The sequence below is a fragment of the Triplophysa rosa genome, linkage group LG11 (genome assembly GCF_024868665.1).
Source record: "Triplophysa rosa linkage group LG11, Trosa_1v2, whole genome shotgun sequence".
Lineage (NCBI taxonomy): Eukaryota > Metazoa > Chordata > Actinopteri > Cypriniformes > Nemacheilidae > Triplophysa > Triplophysa rosa.
In genome coordinates this window covers 56,404-69,209 of record NC_079900.1, presented here as the reverse complement: position 1 = coordinate 69,209, position 12,806 = coordinate 56,404, and the positions used below count along the sequence as shown (strand labels likewise).

General features: G+C 40.1%; 1 protein-coding gene across 5 annotated transcripts in view; it reads right to left on the bottom strand.

Annotated features, from left to right (window-relative positions):
* Window positions 1-2,138: 2,138 nt before the first annotated feature.
* Window positions 2,139-12,806, bottom strand: part of LOC130561224 (trichohyalin-like) — a 59,137-nt gene continuing 48,469 nt past the window's right edge. For 4 of the 5 annotated variants that reach the window (XM_057345411.1, XM_057345416.1, XM_057345414.1 and 1 more), the window contains one exon: window positions 2,139-2,577. The gene's annotated coding sequence lies outside the window, so the exon portion shown is untranslated. The remainder of the gene's footprint in view (window positions 2,578-12,806) is intronic. The other variant, XM_057345412.1, reaches the window with a different exon arrangement.

The following is a 12,806-nucleotide window of genomic DNA, read 5'->3' as shown; positions in this document are numbered from 1 at the left end:
CCGGACTGGACGCCGGCTGCACCACCGGACTGGACGCCGGCTGCACCACCGGACTGGACACAGGACTGGACACAGGACTGGACGCCGGCTGCACCACCGGACTGGACACAAGACTGGACACCGGGCTGGACACAAGACTGGACACCGGGCTGGACACAAGACTGGACACCGGGCTGGACGCCGGCTGGACCGGGCTGGGCTTCCCCCTCCTCGGCTTCTTCTTCCTTGACAGGGCCACAGGACATGTGGCCGGTTGCTGAGAAGCGATGGGGAGCCCGGTTAGCTCCGTACCGGAGGAGTCGGACGGGGAGTCCCATGACTCCCTTCGTCTGCGCCGGCCACGGATGCTGATGGGCGGAGGAGGAGCTGCTGGGGGAGAGGCGGACGGTGCGGCCATGCCAATGACCCCAATCTCCATGACGCGACCGTCCGGGATCACGGGTAGGGGAGATGGATTGGGTTGGGCTGAGACCCTGGGCTCCGGCCGATTCATGGCATACCTAATCATGTCCGTGAAGCCCAGCGGTCTCAGCATCCTCATCTCCTCCCGAGACAGCGGCTCATTCAGACCGCCGTTGAACAGGGCCATCTGCTCCGTCTCGTCATGGACCATCTCCCCTGCGGTCTTGAAGAATCGATCTGCGAACTCCAAGATATCAGAGTAGCCCTGTCGCAGACCGCAGAGGAGATGGGCCTGCCTGGATCGCCTTGCCTCCATCTTGCCTGCTGGGCTCAAAACTGGCTCTTGTATTCTGTCAGGAAAAGGCAGAAGGAAGAACCCAAGCGCAGGCAATGGCAGTGAAGGGGTTAACAGATATATTTATTTTACAAAAACAAACAAAAACACCCACAATGGGGAAAACTAAACTGATTAATATATATATATATATATATACACACAAAACAAAAGACTTCCCACGTGGGGGCAAAACGTAAAATCAAAGAGAAGCAAAAACCTAACTCAGAAACTCGACACAACGTCTTAAATAATACAAGGCACAAAACTCACAAAACACGAACAGGCAAGGAACAGGAACACGGGTAGGAACAGGAACACGGGTAGGAACAGGAACACGGGTAGGAACAGGAACACGGGTAGGAACAGGAACACGGGTAGGAACAGGAACAAAACCACCATCCAACACAACGCAGTTCACGCAGTACAAGAGCACAGGACAAAGAAACAAGAGGGTATATATAGGGAAGACAAACGAGGGATAACGACATGGGGCAGGTGTGGGTAATCAAACACTCAGGGAAAGATAACGAGGAAACGAGAGGAATGGGGCCAATGACAAGACACTGGATAGAACGTATATTATTGTCAAACGGACAATAATATGTTTCTCTCCACACATAACCAAAGACTTTGCCATGGCTCTGCTACAGGACCAAGAAAAACATGACTAAGGAAGCAGAGCCATGACAATACACTCTCCTTTTGTTAGAGCTCAGCCTTTGACACTATTTGTCATGAGAAACTCCTCACACAGCTTTCAGCTTTTGGAATTACCAACACAGCCTTTGAATGCTTTTCCTCCGATTTGCAACATTTGAAAGACACAATTTGTGATATACCAGGGACATAAATCATCCCCCAAATCCATCAGTTCTACCAGAAAGACTCAGGAAACATAAAACGATAAATAATATTTATTTAACAATATATTTAATTGTATTGTTGAAGATGTTTGGGCGTAGGCCCCGTCCGATGAAGGAATCATGGCAAAATGATTCTGGTGTTCCTGCCTGAAGATAAGGCAGGGGCAGAGCCTACCCCCGGACTGAGGACGGGGCCAGACCAGGTGGTGGTGGTGCGGAGGATGGAGGTTTCACTCATGCGCTAGTTTCTGTGAACGAAAGAGAGGGTACGTACAATCCTTTTATACTGCGTGCTGAGGGATGATAGGCTCGCCAGTAATTGATTGTGACGTGAGGAGTCTTCCTGATAGAACTTGCGCGAAAGCTTACATTTCTGGTAATGTACATCACAATAAGTCTTAATACCATGTATTCTTGTAATCTTAATTTTTTAATACAATGTTAAATTCATGTTTTATATATTTAAACATTCAAATTATAAAATCATTTTATATTTATTTTTCTAAAAAGTGAAAAAAGACAAGTTTTTATATTTTCAATCGGAAGCTTTATTATGTGTTATAAGTCACCAAACAACTTACAATATACAGTACAGTTGTTCTTTAATGTGGACCCTGTGGTCTTTCAATATATTTTATTTAGGTTTGTCTTTAACTGATGTTTACATTTAGACAAGGAACTCTTGATTCATGATTACTGCTGAAGCCAAATAAACACCCACATATGAAAAATATATCTGCTAAAGCCTAAATGTAAACGTAACGTGAAATTGTATTTTCTCTATATATTGCTGTCATCACAAATCTACATGTAATTCTCATGCTATTCCAAATCTCCAATTTCTCTTTCCGATGCCGTGTAGTAAATGTCATGACATGTTAGATAACTTGTTTTGGCACATTTGCAGTATCTTCTTGTGTAACTGTGTGACTTTAAATCCCAGCCCAGGCCTGCAGACTGCCCAGTGGTTGCCTACTAAGAAAACATCAGGATCAAAGTATTAAGATATCATCAGAATGAAAGTATCAGGACGTAAGTGACCCAGCCAGTGAAATCCAGGCTAAAGTCTCAATATGTAATAATGAGCATCATAAGTTTGATGTCAAGCATTAGTTTCTTTGATTTTATGATTTTATTTTTAAATGATTTTCGTCTTTGACATGTACTTAGCCAATATTAAACATGTCAAGGTTATATTATTTTCACAGAATGTTCTTTACACTACATGGGATGGGATGATTTCATGAAAAGCATCACAACAAATGACTTTAGCTGGGTTTTCACAGGTAGGGTTGCATAAAAACTCAGCCTCTTCTATATACACTTACTGTACATTAATGATTTAAAAATAGACAGAAATTCAGGACATTTTCAAATTCTTGTTGTACAATATGCAATATTACATATTTAAATACTGTAGATTAATTTGCTCTGTAATTTGCAAATTTACATCTGCTCAAACATTCAACTTATTTGGTTAGAATGTTTGAGTGCTGTTTATATCATGACACAAAAAAATGACAGTTTGATCCAGAGCCCGTATTCACAAAACCTTTGGGGTCATAGGTATAAAGCGGCTCAAAGTAAAATTTTGCGAAAAGTATATGTCATAAACTTTTAAATACTCCTAGTGAATTTATGTGATTGGCACCGAACTTGGTGAACATGATGCCAAGACCTTAACTGTGTCTGAATTCGCCTCCTATCTCTTATATAGTGCACTATATCGAGTGTCCGCGTGTGTAGTGTTGAATTCTGAGTAAACAACTCACTATTTCCCATGATTTCCCATTTTATTAAGCAATCCATGAAGCCACATAGGTGTAAGATAACTGTTATGACGAATGTCCGCGACAGTACTGTCAGACGAAAGGTTATATTACGTCAGTGTCTGAAATCGTTCACTCACTTTCATTCACTTCTTCCCCATATAGTGGACTCAAATGTCACGGTATATAGGGAATAGTGAAGGAGTGAGCGAGGGAACGGTTTCAGACACAGCAATTGTGTTGACCTGGTTATTCCTGGAAAGGTTGATAAGATATATCCAAATAGTAAGCCATAGGTGAGCAAGCACCTTAAGTGTTTGCTGAGTAATACAAAAAAATAGCTTTTCAATGAGGAAACTTGTTTGAAGTAAAAAAGTGTACAGAAACAGATTAGACCAATCAAGAGGGCAAAAATAATTTAAATAAGAACAAATTGTATGTGCTCAGTATGGGATGGTTAGAAATTAATGACGGGCCTAAATAATGGATGTAAGTGTGAAAGTAAAATATGTCATTATATGTCAAATAAATGGTTATAAAATAATGATAATGGTTATAAATCAGATATTGTCCCTCCTGAGGATTTAAACATGTGTATGCTAGATTTGAGAAACAAGTTGGTAAAGAAGGTATATGAAATAACTGGCTCCAAGATGGAAGCACATCTTTTTCTTTTAATGAAAAATCTGTAGTTCATTTTTTTAAACAGTGTAAGACTAAAGTGAATAAAGGCCCTGACGATTTAAGAGTGATAGAGTGTTGAAACAGTGTGAAGATCAGCTGTGTCCAGTTTTAACTTACTACTAGTGTTGTTTTTGGCGGCCTGTTTTAATTTTACTTTTAGTCTAGTCTTTGTGTCAAGCTGTCATTTTAGTTTTTATTAGTTTTAGTCACGTTCATACTCTTTTTAGTCTAGTCAAGTTTCAGTCGACTAAAAGTCTGAGCATTTTAGTCTTATTTTGGTCAGAATTATCCAGGACTATTTTCCTATAGTTTTAGTCGACGAAAACTGATGACATTTACTCTAGTTTTAGTCAATGAAAATTGTATTTTAGTCTCTTTTTAGTAATGCAATTTTATTTAACCCAGTCAATATAGTATACGTACCTAGTAGTATAGACGAAACAAAAATTTTCTTTTAGCCAAACCCATTTCAAACAAGGTTATCTTATTATATTATTTTTACCTTATAGACTCAAGAATACATCCATTCCAGACACGGAAGATGCTCTGATTTGAATTTACGGCCATCGGTAGGGGTGGGAATCTCTAGGCACATCACTATGCGATTCGATTACGATTCAGAGGGCTGCGATGCGATGATAAAACGATTCTCGATGCATCTTTTTCCTATACAAATTTTATTTTTCTTGCTGTGTGATTATTAAAATGAAAGTATTTGTCATAACCCAGACCGATTTTACTTCCAATATCCTTAATTAATAAAACAAATGGAAGTGATTTCGCAAGTTCACGTTTGTTGTCAGGTCTACTCGTCTTATGTGTTAGTTTAGTGCTGACCCAGTTGTTTATCTGTATACCTGTGGATTACTTACAGTGTTCAAACCTGTGGATTACGAATGTCTTGGTTATGCATGTAACCTCAGTTCCCTGATGGAGGGAATGAGACGTTGTGTCGAACCGACAGATTGGGTTTGACTTGAGAACCTATCATCTTCTCACTATTTTGAAAAGGCCAATGAAATTGGCGAATTAAATTTGCATGCCGGACTCCGCCCCAGATATCCGGGTATGAAAGGAAGCCGGCGTGCTCATTCATTCACCTTTTGGGCTGAGGAGGCTGAGCATCCCTCGACCGCTGCGGTGGGCGGCCAGCGTTGTGGCATGAAGGACATAACATCTCGTTCCCTCCATCAGGGAACTGAGGTTACATACGTAACCAAGACGTTCCCTTTCTGTCTGTCTCTCGACGTTGTGTCGAACCAACAGATGGGGTTCCTCTGGAAAACGCCACGGCGCTGTGCCGCGTCACAATCTCTAGTGAGGCGATGCTGACTGGCCTAGGCGTTTCAGACGTGAGAGCCATCGCGAAATTTGTCACCATCAAGTGCAGAGGTAGGGGGTCCCAGAGCTTTTACCGAAAAGGTGGGAAGCCCCCTACCAACGGCCGTCACAGGCAGAGGCCTTGTTTCTCTAACAGCGAGAAGCCGCCCGGCACCGTAAGGGCCACTGGGTAAGCGTTATTTCCTCACTGAGAAAATGCGCTACAGAGACCACTTCCTACCGTAGGGAGGAGTTTAGTGGAGATACCAACATGGTCTCGCCATCAGGGGAGAACTCATGGGAAAAAATGTGCGGACTGAAGGAGTTACCCGCAAGATGGAAGTCCACCTAGGGAGGTCATGGGTTGCCGATGTGGGAACCACTTGTGTGGATACATCACACGGAACCACCCAGTGGGGGGGTTACCACGTCTGGAGCACTAGGTCCGGTTAGAGCTATGTGGTAGATAACTCAGCTGTTACCCGGCCTAAGGGGGCAGGGCTGCTCTGCCCAGGAAGGTGCTTATTGATGTATGGAATGCATATTCTTCACCCAGTGCGTGTATGTCTGCCGCTGCTCTCCGGTTTTTATTTATTTTTATATATTTATATAATTCTATATGTCTAAACTGGTTTTAAACAAGTTAAGTCTCACTTATCCAATTTTATTATATTTTTGTTGAGTGGCCGATGGATTGCACTTTATTGAAGTTGCCTCTGAGGAAAACTCGGCGTGTTTGAGGAGTGAAGGATTGGACGTGTGCTGTCGATTTTCGTCGGATTTGTTTTCGTGCTCGGCTCCTGCTTGAGCGGATGAATCGCCGCAGCCTATCTCACCGTGGAGTTGCAGATGTGGTGAGAGTTCCCACGTCTTTCACCATAAAACATCTTTAAGGACTACGCTTGGACATATGGATTAGCATTATAAACCATCAAGGGATTTGTATCAGATTCGGAACTTGGTGGGTGTTCCCTGCGAGGCAATTGTATTATGACTGTGTCGCTGTTTGGTGGCTGGACTTTATTGACTGTGTTGGGGGTGTTCGTCACTTGGAATAGTGTACGTTACCCCTTTAATGTCTTCACCACTGGCTGGTAGCAGTGTGCTAGTCAACTATTCTGCTTCAGAACTCAAGCGTTTGAACTGTCGACAAGGGCTTCGCCTGACGTCAAGCACTTATTTGCGGTGCGCTGAGTTGGGAATTCATCATCGTTCGAGATATGTTCACCGGGGTTCACGGTCAAGTTGTCCAGCTCCTACTGGCAGTCCTGGACCGATACCTGTTTTATGGCCAACAAAGCGGCATGCCTCGCGTCGGAAACAATCACAGTGTGGTGTAAACTTGGATTTTCTTCGTTCCTTATCTAAGACTGTTTTTCATGACCCCTCTTTACAGGAAAATAATGTGATGCCACTTAAAATGGCCTTGATAAATGCCAGATCGGTTACAAACAAAACTTTTCTGTTGAATGAGTTTTTCTCAGCAAATAACTTGGATTTTCTGTTCATTACTGAAACTTGGCTTGCACCAGAGGATTGTGTTTCTCTGTCTGAACTCTGCCCTACGAACTGCAATTATCTCAGTTGCCCTAGAACTTTTAGTCGGGGTGGGGGGGTTGCTGTGATTTCTAAGAATGGGTTTTCATGCAGGCCTTTTCCTATAGATGTTTATTCTACTTTTGAGGCTTTAGTTTGTGAAGTAGATTTATCTGAACCTTTGCTTTGCACCTTGATTTATAGAGCACCAAAATCCAATAAGGATTTTTTAACAGAGTTCTCAGATTTTTTATCTATTTTGGCTACAAGAGCTGATAATTTTCTGCTTTTAGGTGATTTCAATGTACATGTTTACTCAACTTTTAGATTCCTTCAGCCTTACACAATTTATTTCTGATCCCACACATATGCAGGGCCATACACTTGACCTTGTTATGTCATCAGGTTTTCCTATAACAAACATTGAGGTCTGTGATGCTGGGCTGTCTGATCACCTGCCAATAATATTTGAATGTTCTATTGCTGTTTTAAAACCCGAGAGCAGGCCTTCTACATATCTGTCCAGAGTTATTAACTCTTCTACTGCTGTACAGTTTTCAAAGGTTTTTGCAGAACTTCCTGCAGGTGTCACGGCACAGTTTTCTAATGTGGATGGTTTGGTCGATAGTTTTAATATATCATGCACTGGGATTTTAAATGAAATTGCCGCCCTCAAGGTCAGGAAGCAAAAATCCAGGAAACAGCCTTGGTTTAATAGAGAAGTTCGTGTTCTAAGGAAAGAGTGTAGAAGGGCAGAAAGAAAATGGAAAGGACAAATTACAAATCTCTTATCAGTTATTGCAAATTTTTTTGGTTAAATTTCAAGAGACAGTTGCCCTGCAAAGGTCTAAATATTTTTCTAATCTGATTTCTCAAAATTCTCATTGTCCAAAGTTTTTGTTTTCTACCATAAATTCTGTATGTGGGCAATTCCAGCGTTATCGACGTGACATTTTGCGTTATGGACGTGACATAAAAATGCTCAGAGAATGAATTTGTTACGATTATATTGAACCATCTGTTTATATTTTACTGAACCCTTGTTGATAGAGTCTAAACATCAAAAAATGTCAGTCTATGAAAAAAATGTATATTTAAAAAAAGGGAAATAAACATGCGTTATGGATGTGACAAAAAAAGGACGCGGTTTTTGGGAGACGATAAACTTTGTAGGATTTCTATCAAATAAAATGCACAATCCTGAAGCAATAATACCCAATTAATGGAGAAGGGATGCCTCTTTATAGAACATAAAATAGTTACTTTATTTTAATTTTCATGTGTCCATTTATGAGGAATATGTAGTGTTATGGATGTGACAATCCTGAAAATGGCACTTCCCTGACTATGAAAAATCATGCACTAAAAATAAAACAAATGCTTTACAAATTTGAAGAGAGATCTCACATGGGTATTTGAACCACCAAATGTTAAAATCTGTGCTGTGTAGAGAATTTAGCATGAGCCAAATGATCGGAGTCATTTAAAGAAACGCCATAAACCCCCTCCACTCTCGTTTGGTCTTTTGATCTTGATATCCAGAGACCAGGACAGAGTCAGATCTAAATCCAGGGGGTCTGGACTTGGGTTGATGCTCTCACTGAAAGTGTGATAACCCCCCTTTTGTTTCTCTGTAGGATATTTTACGACTCCTAAGTTTCAAAGCAGAGGGGGAGAAGTCTCTCTGTCTCATCTGAGGCGAACCAGAGAAACGTATCTTTCAAATAGGAACTTGTGTGATTCAACTGTCCTTTTCTATAAATATATCTAAATATCTAGGTTATATGTTGTTGCTCTTGCCATTTTTAAATAATCTGTAATTGTTAAATAGGCAAGTTAATTCAGGCTGTGTTCGTATTCGTACCGCCGAATGAATCATGTCTTGATGAACTTCAAACCGTAGCATATTTGATATATAAATGTTTGTCTTTACAATTCCTCCTTGTTTACATATATTGTGTGACCATAGAACACTTTCTTTTCATTATGTAATGTTGGGAATGATATTTTGTAAAGTTGCCAGGAGGTCATAAAGATGCAAATTAGCTGTTGAGTGGACAAAGAACCTCTTCCCTGCTCAACTCTGATCGGTCGATTTAAACTCAGGTGGGCCTGCCCTCTCGTGAAGTTAAATATCGAGCCTGCCCTGAAAACCCTCTCTTCGCTTGCCGCTCTCTTCGTCTTGCTTCTCTTATCTTCCGGCTTCGTCTCTTCGGAGACTGCCCTCCCCCCCCCGGGGGAAAGGATGGACAATGGACTCTGCTGCCACGTGGCTAGGCCATCCGGCCGACCACGAGGCCCGCAACTTTCTGCAGGCCTGCCTTTCTGAAACCTTTTGAACAATTCCATCTCTACACGCGCATATGGATATCAGTCCAGCACAGAGCTTGCAAGTATCCGTTTCTATTTATAGAATAGCTGCGTTAAGTCTGTGCCTCTTTGTTAAAGATGATTTTTATTGGTGTTCAGAAATCGTTGCCATGCCCTCTCTATCTCTCTCTTTCTTCTCACTCTTTCTACCTCCGCGCTTCCAAGTGCATTTATGTTCCATGTATGTTTGTTTTATGCGATCGTCATTGTTTTTGTCATCATGTAGAGTAGAGTTTAATAAACAACCATATATATTCATTTGTGATGGGTTTTCTCTATTCACGCTCACAAACTTGGTCCCTTTTACTGTGTTTCGATTTACGCTACCTTTGCTCTAAATCCTGTTTGGTAAAGTCAAGTATATAATATCATTGATGCATTCGCGGGACGAATGCATACAAGTGTTGTTATGCTTTATATTACTAATCAGAGACCGTAAAATATGTATATTTGATCACGATTATTATACGTATTTTCCTTTGAGCTAATTTAATTCCTTTAACTGAAATTGATGTTTTAAATAACTCATTTCATGGATATGATCTTGAAAGATCTGGTGGAGAATCACATGGTGAGCTTTGCTCATCAATATAATAACGTTAGCTAAAACCGCTACAGCTGTTACCATAGTAAAAACCGCTGGTAAAAACTTAATTTTTTTGTGGTAAGGTTGACATTTTCACGGAATTGCCCATTACATCCTCCTCCTGGGATTGGTATTGGTCATAGCCCGGAGCTGTGTGAGAAGTTTTCCATCTTTTTCATAAACAAAATTGCTTGTATTAAATCACAGATTGTTATAAATCCATCTCAGAAGGTTTGGTATTTACCTACGAGTCTGCTAAATTTTCACATTTTCATCCTATCTCGCACTCCGAGTTGTTGAACATAGTGTCCAGTTTAAGATCAACCACTTGCTCTCTTGACGTTATGTCAACCTCGCTATTAAAGGAAGTGTTGGAGGCAATTGCTCCGAATATTATTTCCGTTGTCAATAGTTCCTTACAGACAAGGTTAGTGCCATCTTATTTTAAACATGTAGTGGTTCATCCGCTGCTAAAGAAAGCAAATCTAGATCCAGCTGATTTTAACAATATAGACCTATTTCGAAATTGCCATTCTTATCAAAAGTACTGGAGAAAGTTGTATTAAATCAGTTATCTCCTTATTTAATTGAGAATAATATATTGGATCCCTTTCAGTCAGGTTTTAGATGTAAGCATAGCACTGAATCGGCCTTGTTAAGAGTGGTAAACGACTTGTTATTATTTGTGGATTCTGGAAATTGTGCAGTCTTGGTACTGTTGGACTTAAGTGCGGCATTCGATACAGTAGATCACGGCATTCTTTAACAGGTTAAAAACCGAGATTGGTATCTGTGATTCAGCCTTAGAGTGGTTTGAATCCTATTTTACTGCGAGGAGTTTCTCTGTGGAGTTAGGTCAGTCTCATTCATCACCTGTTTTGTTACTGGTGGGGTACCGCAGGGCTCCATTTTGGGTCCAATTTTGTTTGCTTTATATATGCTCCCTCTTCGTTACATTTTTGAGTTTTACAAGGTCCCATATCACATTTATGCGGACGATACCTAATTGTACATGTCAATTAAACCTGGGTCAAAGTCCTTATTCGGCTTGCTTGCTTGCGTAAACGACATCAAAAGCTGGATGGGTGAAAATTTTCTTCAGTTAAACGAGAACAAGACTGAAGTCATTTTATTTGGCTCCCCTCATTTGGTCAACACCCTGTCCTCTAGTTTAGGACCCTTGCAAGCAAATATCCGTACTCATGTAAAGAACTTGGGTGTTGTTTTCGATTGGGAGTTAAAATTCAACAAGCAAATAAACTCTGTTGTGAGTGCTAGTTTTTTCCAACTTAGGGGTTTAAGTAAACTGAAATCTTTTCTATCTTTTGGTGATTTAGAGACAGTTATTCATGCCTTCATTTCTACAAGGCTTGATTATTGTAATGCTCTGTATGCTGGTGTCAACCAGTTTTCCCGTTCACGTTTACAACTGGTTCAAATGCTGCAGCCCGTTTCTTAATGGGGAAGAAGAAGCGGGAGCATATCACCCCTATTTTAGTACATCTGCATTAGCTACCAGTTAAATTTAGAATTGAGTACAAGGTTTTAACTTTTGTATTTAAAGCCTTGCATGGTTTGGCTCCAGTTTATATCTCAGACCTTATTTGTCCATACTCACCTCGGAGATCTCTTAGATCTTCCTCTGAAAATCTATTAACTGTCCCTTTGTCTCATTTGAAATCTAAAGGTGATAGAGCATTTTCTGTCTTTGCCCCTAAGCTGTGGAACTCGTTACCTCAATCTGTTAGGTTTTCATCTTCCTTATCTGGATTCAAATCATTATTGAAAACGAATCTTTTTTCTCAGGCCTTTTCAAAGTTGTTGGATATGTTGGTCTTAGTGAGTTAATTTTCTCGTTTCTTTTTTTACCTGGTTTAATGTTGTTTCTTTTTAAATTTTTTGTTTTTCTGTATTTTTATTTTATCATTGTAGTATGTTACTGTGAAGCACATTGGTCAGCATTTAATGTTGTTAAAGGTGCTATATAAATAAACATGACCTTGACCTTGTTTTAACGCACATATTCAATCGATTTAAGGTTCGATTGAAGGTCAAGCATTGGCTAAGGTCACAAAGTGACAAACTGTAGTAAAGTAGTGGGTGTGAAATTGACGGGGCTGTCAGACTTCTACAATAGGCAAGTGCTTAAGAAAGCAAATAACATTATTTCAAACACTTCTCATCCACTTCACAATTCAGACCCTTCCTTCTTGATCTTTGTAAAGGGTTGATATAGCCAAGACCAACAGATTCAAATGTTCATTTGTACCTTGTGCTATAAGCATGATCAACTCAAGTAGGAAGAGGTAGTTTTTAAACTTGTTTTTATGTTTATTTATGTGAATATTTTGTGTATTTGTCTTTGTATTTGGTGTAAGATGACTCCATGTTGCAGAACAAATTGCCCCTAAGGGAGGCAATAAAGGTTACTAAGACAGTTTTAAAAAACATTTATTTTTTGGAACCTATCCAATAACTGATTTTAATTTATTTGTAACCAAAATAAGTCATGGATAGAAGCCAAGTTCTAACACATTTAAATATTAAAACTTTTAAATGTTTGTAATGTGTTAATTCAATCATGAATTAATGGTGCCATATTGCTGTGACTTCACTTATGAAGGCTCACTACACTGAAAATGTTTTAAATGACTGTGTCATTTATTTAAAGGGGATTTTCACATTGGTCTAATTGAAAATCATTGTTTCTGTTTTTAATCTGTCTTGTTCAGTTTGGTTAAGAGCAAATTACACTCGTCTTGGACAAAATCAAAAGAACCAATTTAGTTGATTTAGTATTTTTGATTAACCACAGAGGTTTTTTGAGTCAGCTGCGGCTGGATGCAACGGATTGGCGAGAGTAGCCGCGTGGAATCAGGGTGTAGCTAGAAACGGAGACGTGAAGTCGGACACCTGCTGCTTGCTGTAGTGACGTTCGC